Source organism: Pan paniscus, chromosome 10 (assembly GCF_029289425.2).
Source record: "Pan paniscus chromosome 10, NHGRI_mPanPan1-v2.0_pri, whole genome shotgun sequence".
Classification (NCBI taxonomy): domain Eukaryota; kingdom Metazoa; phylum Chordata; class Mammalia; order Primates; family Hominidae; genus Pan; species Pan paniscus.
Window position 1 is genome coordinate 139,725,091 of NC_073259.2, and position 17,585 is coordinate 139,742,675.

The 17,585-nt window shown below is 52.7% G+C and overlaps 2 long non-coding RNA genes across 2 annotated transcripts; one reads left to right on the forward strand and one right to left on the reverse strand.

Moving 5' to 3' along the window:
- The first annotated feature begins 868 nt into the window (after nt 1-868).
- LOC117975254 (uncharacterized) lies at nt 869-6,522 on the forward strand. Its single transcript, XR_004665518.3, has 3 exons — nt 869-1,049; nt 2,165-2,531; nt 3,902-6,522. It is a non-coding gene; the product is annotated as an uncharacterized LOC117975254 (long non-coding RNA).
- A 2,096-nt stretch (nt 6,523-8,618) lies between these two features.
- LOC117975255 (uncharacterized) lies at nt 8,619-16,794 on the reverse strand. Its single transcript, XR_004665519.3, has 3 exons — nt 11,489-16,794; nt 11,305-11,408; nt 8,619-10,804 (listed from the first exon to the last, which is right to left on the reverse strand). It is a non-coding gene; the product is annotated as an uncharacterized LOC117975255 (long non-coding RNA).
- Nucleotides 16,795-17,585: the final 791 nt, after the last annotated feature.

A 17,585-nucleotide genomic window follows, 5' to 3' on the forward strand; every position in this document is an offset into this window, starting at 1 on the left:
CTTGCCTGATGGGGAGGCTGTGTAGGAGTGAGTGCTGACTCAGCTGAACACAGTGAGGGGCTCCTGGGGATCCTGTGTGAACATCAGGGTCCCTGCAGGAGGGGAGACCATATCCCACCCCATGCTGGACACGTGATGAGCAGCAGAGCCATAGGCCACCTGCGGCTGGCAGCCCAGTGCCAGGAGGGGTGGGGAGGGCTGCACAGTCGTCCTCTGAGGGGTCAGCCTGAGTCTAGAGCTGGTGCCAGCTCCCAACTGTAGACTCAGGAGAGGCCGCCAGCCAGGGTGGCCCACACAGCAGGCCCCAAAGGACCCCAGAGTGCCCAGGATAGTAACCTGGGTAATGTTTCACCCCAACATGCCCTTGGGTGGCCACATGGGGGTCGTCCAGCACAGCCCCAAGCAGCCTGAGGCCATCCTTTGTGGACACATGGGAAGGCGGGTGGGCCAGGGGACAGCCAGCCAGTGACTTTATCTCCATTCTGCAGCAGTGTCTCAGGGCCACAGAGGCACCCAGCAAGTGCTCCCCATGGGAGGGTCCGGCACACAGGAGGCAACTTTTTCTCAGCCACGTGGCTCCAAGGAGGAGGGGGGTCCTGAGCTGCATCAGAGCCCAACCACGTGTGCCTTCCCCATGTACGGGGCTGTGGGGCCGGGGGACGGCGTAGAGACCCCCTGACCAGGCCTGGTTCAGGCTCGGGGCCCTGTGGGAGGAAAATGATTTTCAAACACAAGCCCCTGGCTTTCCTGAATGCATCTGGGTGGGCAGGGGCGGGGCAGTCAGAGGGAGGAACCAGAGGGAGGAGGGAGTCAGAGACCAGGAGGCTGCTCACCCCATGGGGCGGTGCCTGGGAAGCAGGGCCTGGGATGATGCTGCACACTGAGGTACTGTCAAAACTGGGGGCAGTCAGTCCAGATGCAAGAGAGTGTTTGAAAGGATGACGCTGGCCCTAACCTGGGGCAGAGGTTCTCCCTGTTGCAAAGTCAGAGGGGGAATCTTGTGAGTTGGACACATCAATGTATTGAGTCTCTTTTGCAGCATGGGGTAGGTAAGAATGTGGGAGTGGCGGAGGAAGGGAAAGGGAATTGGGTGTGGAGGAGCTGGAGGTCCCAGTGGGTGCCAGGTTGGGGATGAGAAGGTGAGGAGAGAGATGAGGGTGGTGAGGAGACAGATGAGGGTGGTGAGGAGACAGATGAGGGTGGTGAGGAGAGAGATGAGAGTGGTGAGTGGACAGATAAGGGTGGTGAGGGGACAGATAAGGGTGGGGAGGAGACAGATGAGGGTGATGAGGAGACAGATGAGGGTGGTGAGGGGACAGATAAGAGTGGTGAGGGGACAGATAAGGGTGGTGAGGGGACAGATAAGAGTGGTGAGGAGACAGATGAGGGTGGTGAGGGGACAGATAAGGGTGGTGAGGGGACAGATAAGAGTGGTGAGGGGACAGATAAGGGTGGTGAGGGGACAGATAAGGGTGGTGAGACAGATAAGGGTGGTGAGTGGACAGATAAGGGTGGTGAGGAGAGAGATGAGGGTGGTGAGGAGAGAGATGAGGGTGGTGAGGGGACAGATAAGGGTGGTGAGGGGACAGATAAGAGTGGTGAGGGGACAGATAAGGGTGGTGAGGAGACAGATGAGGGTGGTGAGACAGATAAGGGTGGTGAGGAGAGAGATAAGGGTGGTGAGTGGACAGATAAGGGTGGTGAGGAGAGAGATGAGGGTGGTGAGGAGACTGATGAGGGTGGTGAGGGGACAGATGAGGGTGGTGAGGAGACTGATGAGGGTGGTGAGGGGACAGATGAGGGTGGTGAGGAGAGAGATGAGGGTGGTGAGGAGACTGATGAGGGTGGTGAGGAGAGAGATGAGGGTGGTGAGGAGAGAGATGAGGGTGGTGAGGGGACAGATGAGGGTGGTGAGGAGAGAGATGAGGGTGGTGAGGAGACGGATGAGGGTGGTGAGGGGACGGATGAGAGTGGTGAGGAGAGAGATGAGGGTTGTGAGGAGACAGATGAGGGTGGTGAGGAGGCAGATGAGGGTGGTGAGGGGACAGATGAGGGTGGTGAGGGGCTCTGAGGGGAACATGGTGCATGACCAGCAACAGACTCTCCAGCCCCTGGGCTCACGTGGGGACACTGATGGTGCTCAGCTCTTACGTCTTCCCTCTAGGAATCCACCCTGCAGAAAATACACCTGTGTGAGCTAAGAAATAGACTCCAGGACATCCTCTTTGGCTCTGTGAGATTCAGGGTCACATTGAGCTGCCGTAGATTCCATCTGCAGAAGGCAGATTACGTGAACGACACCCATCTCTACCACAGAACACTGGCAAAAAAAAATCGATTAGGTTTAAGGGGGTTCTGTGTGCTCTGATGTTGAAGGATTCCATGGGCTAAAGCTCCACCTGGGAACTGGACTTGGCCCATCAAGCACTATCTGCAAGCCCTGCCCAGGTGACAGGGTTGGTGACCCCTGCCGCTGCATCGACCTCTGCAGTTCTAAGGGGAAACGGACCAGCCAAGTACTTCTCAGTGAGGTAAAGACGAGTCTTGGGCAGTGGTTACCCTGCTAGGGAGTGGGCAGGAAGGGAGGGTCCTCTCTAGCTCTGGGGACTCCACAGCTAGGTGAGGGGTCGGCATAGGGGGTGGGTGGAAGGAAGCTCTGACGCAGGTGTTTTCCTTGGCTCTGTGCCAGCCAGGCCTGGGGGCATCAATCTCACTCCATCCCCTGGGGCTCTGCCAGTTGGTCAAGGCCAATGTCCACCCTTCTGGGTCATGTCCAGGCTTCACCTTCACCCCTGCCGTCCTCACCTCACCTGTGGAAGCCTTTTCATTCAGACCTTGGGTGAAGTGGTCCCTTCTCCACCCCAGTCCCTCCAGTGGGGAGGACCTAGGATGTCTGTGCTGATGGATGAGCTGAGGAGCCCAAACACCGAGCCTCCTGGGAGGGCGTCCTGGACACATCCCTCAGCCGTCCCTGCCATGGGCACCAGCTGCTTCCGTGGGTGGGTGCTGGGAGGAAACGGGGAGCAGTCTCCAGTCTGGAGGTGCTGCTTGTAAACTGGAGGTTTGTCAAAGCCTCTCCACCTCCCTCTCTGATGTCTTCTCCATATTTAGGACTCTGTTAGGAGACAAAAAACCCAACTCAAACCAACTGAAGGGTCCAGGGTTGTGCACCTGCAGGTACAGCTTGATGGATGGGCCCGGGAGAAGCCACCAGGACCTCTCTGTCTCTCTGTGTCTGCCTCTCTGTCTCCTTCTCTCTGACTCTGCTGCCTGTCTGGCTCCTCTCCTGGTTGAGCTCAGCCATGTGGGGCCAACCCCTCCACCTGCAGTGCCAAGCCCACTCCCCTCCTCTCAGGGACATTTATGAAGAGATCCATCCTCCCAGTCCTCTGTCAAAGCCCAGACGTGGGTCCCTCTGGCTTTCACTGCCTGGGGGTTGTGTCCATCCAGCACCAGGTGCCCTGATCAAGATGCTCTGATTGGCCAGGCCTCATCAACATCCATCCCAGAGCTGGGACAGACACGTGATCTGAGAACCGGGGGGGTCATTTCCATGGGAAACCAGTGCGTTCTTGGTGGAATAGGAGGGAAAGGTTCTTGGGGCACCATAAAAAGCAGATGTGAGCACTCGGTGACCTTGAGAGCGGGGTTGAGTTCCCTGGCAGGTTTTAATTGTAAAAGAGCTTCCGAGGGGCAATGCTTACCTAGAGGATAGGAGGTGCACCCCTGGGATCTGGCACTGTACCAGGTTGCAGAGGAGACATTTTGGGGTGGGAACAGGGGAACCCCGAGTCTGAGAGTCGCTCTGTGCCGGGGAAGGGTTGAGGGGAGTTGAGCTCAGGCTGGGGAGGGGCCTCTCAGCTGCAGAGTGTAGTGTGAACACAGTTGCATATCATTACAGGATTGGAAAATGAGATTCCAGAACCAGACAGCCTTCCCTCTCTGGGTGCCAGCAGCGAGCGTCTGTTCCTGAAGCAGTGATATGGCCCTCGTCACAGTCAAGAATTGTGCCATTTGGGAGGCAGGAAATCGTTTCCAGAAGAAAGTGCTCCATGCAGATGGCTAAGCATCTGGCCCTGGGGAATCTGCAAATGCTGAAAACGTCAGGATTTAAAAGAAACCCAGACTTGTTCCCTTTTCCTAATTGCTTCCAACCCTTCCCTGAGCCTTTTCTCCCTTAGAGACAATGGAATGGGCTAGAATGTGCTCAAGGGTGCAGAATGCTGGGCAGGAATCTTAGGGATGAACCGCAGAGAGGTGATGGGGTGGGGAGAATTTCCCAGTTATTTCCAAACCAGTGGGAAGTTCCAATTGGGAACATATTCCCCAGGGCACTGAACTATTAAAATAGAGCACCGACTTAAATGGTGCATGGACCAATCAGAATTGACCACAGACCACACAGACTGGAGCAGGGGCCAATCAAGATGAAAGATTTGCCAATCAGGATGGAGCATACCTCAATGAGAATGGATCCGGAACCACAAAGAATGGATCATGATCTAATCAGGATGGAGCATGGGCCAATCACAATGGAGCACCATCCAATCAGGCTGGAGCATTTTTCAGTCAGAGTGGAGCACGGGCCAAGCACAATGGACACCTGTCTAAAGACCCAGCACGGACGGAGCAGTGTGTCCAGCTGAGTGTCTCTCCTGGTGCTGCACTCATCAGGCCCCTCCCTATCTTATCCCACCGCCCCAGGCTGTGGGTCAGGAGACAGAGGTGCCTGGAGGAGCCAAGAGCAAGCCCCACTTCTGCCTGTGCAACGGGACACCCACCCTGAGAGAGGACTGTGGGGGGCAGAAGGACAGGAGCCCAGGGATGTGTTGTGTCTGTCTGTCCGGCTGTCTGTCTGTGCAGGAGCCCGGAGACCTCAGGCTTCCAAGCTAGCATTTGTGCTCCTCAGATCTGGGGTCGACTCCAGGACAAGCTGATACTTACAGACACAGAAGGCGATTTAAACCTGTCCCCAGGAGCTGACAATGTAGTCTGGGGTGAATTCATTTGTAAGAGTCTGTTGACATTCATTGTAAAAGATGAGTACTTCTCACTGGTCTTCACATGTCTCATCCCTGAGACGGAGGGGGAGAACATCATTTTAATTGCCATACAGTATGTGTTTCCTGAAGACTTAATGGCTGCTTTGCAGTTTACCATGGAGGGGTAGATTTATAGCACTGTCTGCGGGTCCTTGCCTGTGCTGGGCTCATTGTCAGGTTGTGGGTAAAATGGAGAGGGTCTATGGGGCGTGCCTTTGCCACCCAGGCATCTCCAGAGCTGACTTGTGGCTCAGGGCCAGAGGCAGGCCAAGGACAGTTCAACCAGCGATCAGAGCCCAGGCCTTCCAGGCAGGTCCAACTCCCAGTGCTGACCCTGACAGCTGTGCTGTGCGATCCCGGAGCTATCCTCACCACTGAGCACGGTTCCCTTCTCTGTAAAGCAGGGAAATTGATGCTCTCCCAGGGACACCACTCGGCAGCCATTCCCCAGTGCCTGGGACAGCCCCCTGAGGATCACCCTTCACCCAGCCTCAGTCCACGTGGTTTGGGGACATCCCCAGTCCAGGGACAGATCACATGACTGAGTCACAGCCAATCAGCACACGGCTGTCCCAGAGCACGTGATTGGCTCAGGCATAGGGGTGTGACTCCATCAGAGCCAATCAGATGCAAGGTAACAGGCTGAGAGGCTCTGGCCTTTCTCACTGCCTGTGACCTGAGGGGGCGTGGCACAGGTTGCGCCCCTGGGACCAGTGGACAGAGCCTGCTGGATACTGGAGTCCACGTGGAAGAAGCAGAGCCGGGGTAGATCAGGCCTTGGTGATAGTGACCTGAGCCCTGGGTTCACCCAGACCTCAAATCAGGTCGCTCTGCCCCTCCCCTAGATTCACCCATTCATCCCCTTTCAGGGCTTAGGTTCTTCCGGTGGGGTTTGTGTCACTAACACCAATGAGGACAAGATAGGCCTATTTCAGAAACAGGAGGTGATGAGGATGCCTGGCTACAAGAATTCTTAAATAGGGGCTGCTGTTAGTATACGGAGCTCTCCTGCTGCCAGGGTGCCCCTCATATCCCCGAGACGGAGCAGGAAGAAGGACCCACTTCAGCCCCACGAAGTCCGGATGGAACTGCGAGTCTCCAGTGTGGGCGTTGTCCTCCTCAGTCTGGTGTTGCTGCACTGCGCCCGACCCCAGCCTGGCCACGGTCCCCGTGAGGCACCCGCCCCTGAGTCTCCTCGATGGGCGTTCCTCTTCCTGCCAGGCTCATCCCAGGCCTCCTCCTCTCCACCTGCTCCCCGTCCCCAGGAGTCAGCCCCTGTGGCTCGAACACCTTCTGCTGCTGACCACGCATCTGAAGGAGCCCCACTCACACCCCTGCCATGTCACGCTGACCTTCACCTATTTGATTTTTCTTCCCTTATCACCACCCAATGCTTTAACGTGGATTATTTTGGTTACTCTTTGTCTGCAGCACAAACAAGCCCAACGAGGGACAGGACTTGGTCTTGGTCTCAGTCTCAGTTGTCCCCTATTTGTTGAATGGAGAAGTGGATTGATGAATGAACAAAATGACTGATCAATAAATGGATAAGAGGGAGGATGAATTAATGAATGAATACATAGGTAAATGAATGAATGAATGGATGGATGAGTGAATGAATGAAGAATGAATAGATGAATGGATAGGTGTGTGGATGAATGGATAGATGAAAGAGTGGATGAATGGATGGATGGATGGGTGGGTGGATAGATGAATGGATAGGTGAAAGAGTGGATGGATGGATGGATGGATGGATGGACGGATGGATGGATGGATGGATGAGTGGATGGATAGATGGATACAAATTTGCACAGCTCAAATTCTCCTCTCAAATGAGTTTTATGAGTCCTTCCCACTCTCACTAGCTCATGGTCACCTGCCCAGTGTCCTGTCTGCTGTACCCCCACAACTCCATGAGGACCCTGTGGCCTGCACTGGTCAGAGAAGGTTTCCTGGAGGAGGGGACTCAGGCAGAGCATGGAGGAGAGAAGAACTCGGGGGCGGGCTGGGGGCACAGCCTGCAGATGGTGGGGAGGGAAGCTCCATCCCCAGGTCGTGGGTGGGGTCTCACAGCCTCGCTCTGGCTCTGTTGGACTTGGGAGAGTGCTGGCAGCTAAAAATGTTTTTCCCAAAAAGTCTATAACTGGGAGACAGAAAGTAGGGCAGGTTCACAGTCCAGCAGGAATGAGGCCAGGAAGAAAACAGGATCCAAACCCGAGCATGTGCTGCTCATTTGCATATCATTTGCATGGAATTCTTAGTGTTCCTCCACTCCCCACCCCCTCCCTGCCGCCTTCTCTGGGACTCAGCTCACAGTGGGGTTTGTCTCAGCCCCATCAGACACCAGAGCAGGCACAGGCAGCACCATGAACACAGATAGGTCCCCAGTGACTGTGGCCCTGAAGAGAGGAAGGGCCTCCTGGGGCTGGACCACCCCCTGGTGGGCTCAAGAAGACAGAGGGGGCCTTGGACTGGGGACAGCCAGCAAGCCTGGTATGCCCCTGCTGGGACTGCCCTGCTGAGTCTATTGTTAGGGTGCCCTTTGTTTGCCTGACCACGGGAGGCCTGCAGGACAGGAGGGTCTGGGGACAACCTCAGAACAGGAGGTCTGGGCTCCTTCTCTGCTTCCTTCCTTGGAGTTTCTTGTGTGAGAGAGGAAAGGGCTGCCCAGGCCGCACCACAGGAATCGTGAGACCATAGCTAGGGCTGTTTTAAGCCTGCAGGGGTGTGGAAGTTGTGGTGCAGGGACAGAACCCAGACCAGCCTCTGGGAGAGAGGATGGGGAGCTCCCTGGGCCCTCTCCTGTCCCTACAGTTCACAGCCCATGCACCAGAACTGGTCACAGGGCACAGGCACAACGCCCTGCAGGGATCCGGGGCCCCGGGGAGCGCACGGGCCCTTGGGGAGGACCAAGGCCTCCTCTGCTGCCATTGGGATGGCACAGGTTCTGAAGGGCAGGTGTAGCCCCTGCGGGGTACAAGCAGAGGGTGACACCCACTGACACAGGCTGGGGAGGGACCCCAGGCAGTTGTGAGGGGAGTGCAGGGCCTGGGTGCAGGCAGCAGCCTGGGGTGTGTCCCGCAGGACCCCAAGGAGAGGCCATGGGTGCGGAAGAGAATCCCAGGGCAAATCTCATGAGAGCAGCACTGGGACACGTCTGCCGCTAAGGTTATTCTAAAGGCAGAAGCACACGGACTTCCTGAAAGGCTGCATAGGAGCATGAGGCTTGGGCTCGGCTGCCTGGAAGAAGTGCCCTATTATTGGAGGCCAGAGGATGAGACCGAGGCAGGCTAAGGAGGAAATCATGGCCCAACCTGGGCTCGGGGCAGGGGCCTGGCTGGGGAAACTCCTGGCTCAGGAGCAGAGCATGGGAGGAGAAGCGCAGCCGGCCCCTGCTCTCCAGGCCTCTGGGAGGTTGGGAAGTGCATGAAAGCACCTCTGAGCCTCGGGTTCTCCATCTGCACAGTGGGCAGGATGATGCTGGGCCCTTCTTCCCTAGAAGGAACTTTTTAGGCACAAATGAGGAAATAACATAGAAAGACTCGGAGGCTTCGCCCACATAAGGCAGGAGATCACTCCAAGGTAGGATGACTGCTATTTTAATTGGCTGTAATCAAATGTAATGTCTTGTTTCCATGATTTGGATTGGAGGTGGAAATCTTAATTCGAATCATCTATCCTGCAGTAAACGGACCTCCCTGATGGTGGCTTCCCCCGTTCCCTGTAACTGCCTGTGACTGATGAGCCATTAGCAGGGATGGGAGGGATGGAGCCTCGGACATCATTTACTCACTTCTGCTTGTTAAATAACTCAGGATCTGGGGCCGCTTCTCAGGGCTGGGGCTGAGTCTCCGTGCCCACCGTGGTGCTGGGCGTGTCTGCTGTCTCTGGGGAGACAGATGCGAAGCAGAAAGGCAGAAGGAAAAGCTGTCAGCCCAGGCGTTCCTGCCAACCCACGCCGGCCTGCAGGCCACCGCCCTCTGCCCATCCCAGAAGGACGGAAGGACGTGTTTTCCTCTTAAATACCTGAGTCAAGAGGCTGGGGTGCATCTTTCCCTCCGCCCTCTTGCTGAGCTGCGTGGCTGCATTGAGGGGATTTTTCTGTCTCTGCCGTTAAACAAATCCTGGCAGGCTAATTAGCTGTGGGAGGTTTCAGGTGCTTTCGTTTTCAAAAGAAGTCAAAACAAGCACATACTATGCTTGGAACAAGCCTAGCTTTCTAATGAAAAGAGACTGCAACTGGATCATCAAACAAACGTAAACAAATAGATCAATAAATGTGCATGCATACACGTGTTCACAGAGGACAATTTGAAGGTGAAACGTGAAATGAGAGCCCGTACAGAGGTGCCAGCCATGAGATGTGCAGGGGCCAAGGGTGCAGGGCCAGGGCCAGGAGGATGTGCAGTGGAGCCGGGTTAACGTTGCTGCCGCGCCCTAAGAAACGGGGAGCGGAGGGGGCAGGTCTGGAACCACCTAGGAGGCAGATTTGGCTGATTTGATTCAGGAATCCTTTCTGCCTTGTGATTTAGGAGTTAATGTTTCCTTCTCCTCTTTCTGCTCCTCCTTCCTCCAGTAAAGTGCCTGACCTTCATCAGTGCACACACAGGTGGCACTGGCTCAGGGCCCATCGAGGGCCAGTGTCCTGGGCCCTGCAGGGCATGTCTGTGGGAGGGCCACTAGGGTCAGGGGACTGGGCCGTGGGGAAAATCTGCCCCGTGGATGGATTTGACTGCAGCCACTCTGTCCTTCTGGGGAATCAAGGAGGAGTCTTCCCTTGTCCCTGGGACAGCAGGGGCTTCCCCAGGTGATGGCCTCTCAAGGGCTCCTCCCCAGCACGCTTCCTGCCCTCCCACTGCTCTGAGTCAAGTTCCTCCCGCCCACCTGCTGACTTCATTCCTGTTCCCCTCATCATCCTGGGCGGGGCCTTCCTGAGCTGCTCCCTTACCACTGAGGAGCTTGACCAGCCACAGGGGCCTGGCCCTCTCCAGGGTGCTGAAACCTGCTGCCACTTCCTGGGTGTCCTAGCACACCCTGGCTGTCCCAGGATGAGCAGATGTGGGACCCCGTGGCAGAACTACAGTTGTCTTGATGTTTCCATCATGCCCTAAATCCAGCCAGAAGCAGCTTGAAGATACCTGGTGCGCAATGTCCTGCAGATAGCCGGCGGCTGAGCAGACGCCTGGGAGAGAGCATCTTTATCCTGGATGGGCTCAGAGGACCTTCAGAGTCCAACGCACACCTCTCCAGAATCCATTCAGGCGTCTGCAGGCTGGAGACTGAGGGCAGAGGAAACAACGCCCATGGGATCATCACCCGGCTCAGCAAATGCTCATCAATCCTTCTGCACACGGCACTGCGCTGGGCCCCTGGGGGCTTTAGAGAGGGTGAGATGTGGTCTTTGAATCTGGAGAGTCATCGCGTAGTTGTGAGCCACACTACAGCTCCTCAGCAGAGGAACAGTGAGGACGCAACATCAAACAGAAGAATCTTGAAGACGAGGCAAGGGCATTGAGGTGCTGCCACCGCCTCCAGCCGGCTGTTGCCGCAGCTGATAAACGTGCAGTATTGGCGTTGTCGGGAACTGGCTTTCTGGGGCCTCTGTCACCTCCCGTCTCTGCAGAGCTTGTGATTGAGCCTGTTCACAGGACACCTTCGTGCTGGACACAGCTTCCTGTCGTGATCCAGAAACTCTCTGAATTTAATCTAAGATTGCTAACAAGAGTTTCCTGGGGCTTTGGAGGAGACCATCAGGAGTGGTGCTGCTCTCGGAGAAATAAGAAAACTGTGTCAGTCAGGGCTCAGCTTCAGCTTGAAGTGGCAGAAATGCAGCTCACATTCATGCACATATGCACACACTCACTAACTTACACGCACACTCATGCCCACTCACACTTGTGCACACATGCATACTCAAACATCCTCACACACACTCACATGCACTCACTCTCACAGCCATGCATACTCTCACACACATGCACACTCACATACATCCACACACACTCACACTCACATTCATGCACCCTCACACATATACACTCACATTCACTAACACAGCATGCACACTCACAATCACACCCACATGCACACCTACACACTCACTGCCCTGCACACTCACTCTCACACATGCTCACACCCACACACTAACACACATGCACACTTACACTTACTCTCACAGACATGCACACTCACATGTTCACTCATCCCCATGCTCACCCCCATGCACGCACACACACACACAGGTTTGAGAAGTTGCCTCTACCTCCTTGCTTCTCCTCAATGTGTGCTGCCTTCTCCCAACATCTCGTGGAGCCGGGACTCAGCCACTGGCCCATGTTTCTGCACCTGGAGGAACCGGTAACCTGGCTGGATGGAAAGAAGGTAATTTTGATCAGGGGAGACATCTTCCTTCTGTACAACATCCCACTATTTGGGTTACAACTTACTTGCCCTTCCCAAGACTGGCCTCCCTTGTGAGAATAACACCGCACAGGCAGCATGATCTGGGGAAAGAAGAAATTCCGTACTTTGTGAGTGCCCAGCTCTCTGGGCCACTGCTGAGATTCTGGAGGGCTTTGGACCATTCTATGATCCACCCATCCATCCATTAATTGCACTCCCACTATGTGCAAGGAAATGCTAGAGTTTTGGGTCCCCCAAAGAGGAGAAGAATTAGAGGTGCAATAGTCAGCATAGGCTAAGCTCTGCTTCAGTGACCAAAAAAAACCTGCCTTCAGCGGTGTAAAAGCTTCTTCCTCATGCATGTTGCACGGCCACCACATGTCAGCAGGGAGGCTCCGCCCGTGGCAGGAGGACATGTGAACACTGCTGGCTGCTGTGCCTGAAGGAAGGGGTGTCCCAGGGAGTCTCACATGGACAATTCGTCGCTTTGACATGGATATTGTGGTGTCATTTCCACTCCACACTCATTGGTCAGAGCCTGTCACTGGCCCCACCCAACCACAAGGAGCCAGGATGTGCAGTCTTTTCCTTGTGCCCAGAAGGATGAGAACCAAACATATCTGACAAGCATCACTGCTGACAGCATGTGGAGAGGCAGGACCATGACCACAGCTTCCCCCCTGGGCCTTCCAAGGCATGCATCTGGCTCAGACTGGGAGCATCTTTCTACACCTATAGTTTCATCCTAAGACCCTTGCCAGAAAATGGGACCTGATCCTGCTACCTCTGTCTATTCACAGGCCTGTGGGGACCACATGGGGGTTCTTATTGGTGATCTACACACAATGGGCCACTCACTTGTGACGGAGAGGTTGGCAATGTTCCTCACTTGCTCCCATGGGATAAGACCCCCCAGAGGGCCACAAGTGACTGCTTCCCCCTGGGCCAAGTGGTTGGTATTAAATGACTGGGATGTCCACCGACCACCGTCTGCATAGCCAGGTCCTCCAGAGACCATGGAATTTTCTTGATGCCAGCAGCTCAACTGCAATGAGACAGTGAACTGAAACCCGGAAATTCCTTTTTAAACGTCTTACTTTTATGACTTTTTTCTTTTTTTTTTTTTTTTTTGAGACGGAGTCTCACTCTGTCACCCAGGCTGGAGTGCAGTGGCACAATCTCAGCTCACTGCAACCTCCACCTCCTGGGTTCAAGCGATTCTCCTGCCTCAGCCTCCCAACAAACTGGGACTACAGGCGTGTGCCACCATGCCTGGCTAATTTTTGTATTTTTAGTAGAGGCAGAGTTTCACCATGTTGGCCAGGCTGGTCTTGAACTCCTGACCTCAGGTGATCCACCTGCCTCTGCCTCCCAAAGTGCTGGGATGACAGACATGAGACATCGTGCCCACCCACTTTTACTTTTTTTCAAATCATACATTCTTAATTCATGCTCCTCTAAGACACTAGGGAGAAATGTGTCCCTTGCTGCTACACCAAAGCGGGAGACTTGTGACTGCACCTGCCCTCTCCTCTCTGTCCTCCTCGCCATTATTTTTGCTGCTCCACCAAAGTGGGGAGCCTGTTGACTGCACCTCCCCTCTCCTCTCTGTCCTCCTCCTCACCATTATTTTGGTGGACGCCCTAGTGCCTGGGTTTGTGTAGGGTTCCCCCCATGGGAACAGCACAGGATTCACTGAACCCCTTGTCTCTCAAACACATAGTTTCCCCTTGGCTGAGCAGTGGCCTTGGCCAGTCCCATGTAGGACTGGGTGTGACAAGCATGGGCCTTCACCAAGAATTCCCTTGGGTTCTAATGATAATGTCTTCTAATGATAATACTCAGTTATTTTCCAGAAATGCTGCCAGACACTCAGATTCCTCACTTACCTTCTACCCAGTGGTGGAAAGAATCGTGATCCAGGCAGATGTGGGTTCCTTCTCCACAGCTCACTGGCCGTGATCTTGGCTGAATGGTTGAACACTGTGGAGACCGATGTCTCTCATCTGCACAGTGGCCTTACAGCAAGTAGCTCCTAGGCTGTGAGGTGAGGGGCCACAGCCGGTCAGCGTGTGCAGCATTCAATTTGTCTTCCCCAGGCTCTGGCCATGTTTCCCCCTAGAGGAGGCCTGAGAGTCCCAGAGGCTGTGGGAGCCCAGAGTCCTCCAGAATCCTCTTTAGTTCCTTTCCCCAGGAGCAAAGGCCACTCCTTCCTGCCCAGAGGCAGGAACCTCACTGGGATTTGGGGAAGAAGCTCTGGTTTGTTTTATTCCAGCATCCTTTTGGCCTGCAAGGAATTGGATTATAATTTTGAAACCATTTTTTGGCACTAAACAGGAATACAATCCAGGGTATTGTAAACATGCAACATTCAGAAAACAGAGAAAATGGTTATTGTCATGTGTCATTTTGAAATCCCGGCACTTTGGGAGGCCAAGATGGGTGGATCGCTTGAGCCCAAGAGTTCGAGACCAGCCTGGCCAACCTGGCAAAACCTCATCTCTACCAAAAAAAAAGTACAAAAATAATTAGCCAGGTGTGGTAGTGGGTGCCTGTATTCCTAGCTACTCAGGAGGCTGAGGTGAGAGGATTGATTGAGCCTGGGAGGTTGAGGCTGCAGTGAGCCATGATTATGCCACTGCACTGCAGCCTGGGTGACAGAACGAGACCCTGTCTTCAAAAAGAAAAAACATATCAGAAGCTGTTCCTTTGAAGTCAAGAACATAGTAAAGATGCCTGCTATCACTATCACAAACAGTATTTAATATAGGTCCTTGATAATGCACAGAACAAGGAAAAACTAAGCATAGATATCGAAAAGGAAGAGACACCATTAACAATATTTGCAGATATATCATGGCCCACATAGAAAACCTAATTAACCAACACCATAAATCATAGGGACTAAAAGAAAAATTGCAAATACAGAACAATTCTTACTGATCAGCACTGTCTGATTAGAAGACGCAATAGAATACGTAAGATTTCGTTTACAATAGCAGCAAGACCTTTGAAACATATGCTAGTAAACCTAATTAATGAGTGAGATCTTTGTAAAGATGATTGTAAAACTCTCCTGCAAGACGTTACCGTGCTCTCAAGAGAGGGAGGAGGAAGTTGCTCCACTCCTGAGCAGGGAGCCTGAGACTGCACGACCGTCCGTTCTTCCCTTTCAAATCCACACGTTCTGCACAGCGTCAATCCATATCTCCACACACGTTGTCAGGGACATTTGCAAATGGATTCTAAATACACCACGAAGAGTAAGTGCTAAAACAGTGCGAAAAGAGAGGAAGAGGAAGAAGAGTGGAGAGCAGTGATTCCCCGTTTTCAATAGATAATAAAGACGTTGTGAACGAAACACCGTGGCACCGACGGAAGTAGAGGAAGAGATCAATAGGATATAATGGAAGGTTCAGAGACAGAGCCGTGTGCCATGAACTTAAGATGCAATAAGGGAGCTGTTCACACCCTAATGGGTGGCAATGAATGGTGTTGAGATGCTTGCCTGTTCTGTGGGAGAAAAATAAAATCAAGCCTCACCCTCACCCCGTTCCCCAAAACAAAGACAGACTTATGACCTAAACATCAAGCAGAACTATACAGACAATGCACACAAATATAAGAAAATGGGCCGGACTCGGTGGCTCATGCCTGTAATCCCAGCACTTTGGGAGGCCAAGGCAGGTGGATCGCTTGAGGTCAGGAGTTCGAGACCGGCCTGGCCAACATGATGAAACCGCGTCTCTACTAAAAATACAAAAATTAGCTGAGTGTGGTGGCACACGCCTGTAATCCAAGCTACTTGGGAGGCTGAGACAGGAGAATTGCTGGAACCCGGGAGGCTGAGACAGGAGAATTGCTGGAACCCAGGAGGCAGAGGTTGCAGTGAGCCAAGATCACATCACTGCACTCCAGCCTGGGCGACAAGAGTGAAAGTCCGTCTCAAAAAAAAAGAAAGAAAGAAAGAAAGAAAGAAAATGTAACCTGGGTATCAAAAGACCTTAAACAAGACAAAAATACACAGGGCTAAAATGAAAAATACATACTTTTGTCTACATCGACATTTAACATTTCCATATCAGTACAGTGAAGACATTAGCCACAGACTCGCAGAAAACATTACACCACATAGAACAAAAGATTCACACACAGAATCTGTAACTGCCTCCCTAGAGTAATATGGAAAAGATAAACAACCCAGCAAAAATTCAGGCAAAGGATATAAACAAACAATTTATGGGAGAGAAATGACAAAGGGCAACATAGAAAAATGCTCAACTCACTAGGAATGAGGGCAAACAAGTTAAAACAAGATACAACGTTTCACCTATCTGATGGGCAGAAATGAGGAAATGATCATGTCAAGTATTAGCCAAGTGGCCAGGTGCAGTGGCTGACGCCTGTAATCTCAGTACTTTGGGAGGCCAAGGCGGGTGGATCATGAGGTCAGGAGTTCGAGACCAGCCTGGCCAACATGGTGAAACCCCGTCTCTACTAAAAATATAAAAAGTTAGCCAAGTGAGGTGGCACAGGCCTGTAGTCCCAGCCACTTGGGAGACTGAGGCAGGAGAATTGCTTGAACCTGGGAGGTGGAGGTTGCAGTGAGCCGAGATCACGCCGCTGCACTCAAGCCTGGGCAACAGAGCCAGACTCTGTCTCAAAAAAAAAAAAAAAAGTATTAGCCAAGATGTGTGGAAAGAGGATTCACGTATGCTGTTTGTGTGAATGTAAGTTCGAATGGTCTTTTCTGGAGAACCATCTGACGTATCTATTGACACAAAAAGTGCACACATGCCATGGTTCCCAATTTCACTTCTCAGCATCTACCTGAGCATGGGCAAAGGAAGCGGGTGCTAGAATGTGTGCTGCCACGTCGACGGTCATCCTGGAGACGTGCAGAAAAATAAAACTTTAGTCTCTTCCAAGGGTGATTTGGTTAAATACAGCCTACGGTATGCCCATGTTATGGAATATTGTGTAGCAGCTGATGTAAAATGGTAGAACTATACATATGCATGTGGAAAGATTTCTAAGGCTTGCTATTCTACAAAACAAGCAAGGAAGAAGACATGGCCCCAGTGTGATGTTGTGTGTGTCTGTGTGTGTGTGTGTGTATAAAAGCCATGGTGAAAGGGGCACTTATTTCCATCCATATGGATGTATGGATGTAAAAGCTTAGAGACCCTCTGGAAGAAGAGACACCCCCACCCCCACCAGGCCACAGTGTTTCTCTGGAAATGAACAGGAATGTGGTGAGCAGGAGGGAAAGGATGGGGTGGAGTCAAGAATGACTTTCACTTTAATCTTCAAATGTACGGTTGATATTTGCAATGATCTTGAATCCACGTATGGGGAAAAAACAGCAAAAAACAACATCTTTGCTCTAGGGGATGGTGTGTGGCTGGGAGATTAAGGAAAGGGTTGAGGGCGGGGCAGGAGGAGATGGGGTTTGAAGGATCAGGCAGGATTTACCATCACCCCTTTTTAGTAGTTATTTGAGGCATCACTTACGCTCAGTAAAATAACAAATCTTATGAGTACAGATGGATGGGACTTCACATATGTACAGGCCTTGTGACCGCCCCCAAGTTGAGGCACAGACACCACCGCCCCAGGAGCCCCTCATGCCCTTTCCAGTCCACACCCAGAGGTCACTGCACCTGTGCTCGGTTTCCACACAGTCTTGCCTGTTTGGAAACCTAAGTGACAGGAACTGGATATAAATGGAATTCTGTGACATGTAGTATTTCATGACTCCCATTTTTTTCTCAACATAATTTCTTGAGATTTCTCCCTAAAGCTGTCTTTCTCAGGAATGATCGTAGAGTAACGTTGCATTGTATGAAGATTCTGCTATTTGTTTCTGCATTTGCCTGGGTTGTTTCTGGGTTTCACTATTTTGAACAAAGCTATTGTGTCATTCTTGTGCAGTTGTTTTTTGTGGACATATTTATGTATTTTTCTTACGTTCCCAGGAATGGATTTTCTGGGTCATGGGGTTGCTCTATGGGTAACCTTCTTAGAAGCCATCAAAGAGGGTGCCTTAGGGGTGCACCAATACACCCTCCTCCACAAAACCCATCCAAGAGGCTGTCTTAGGGGTGAACCATTGCGCACTCCTCCACAAAACCCATCCAA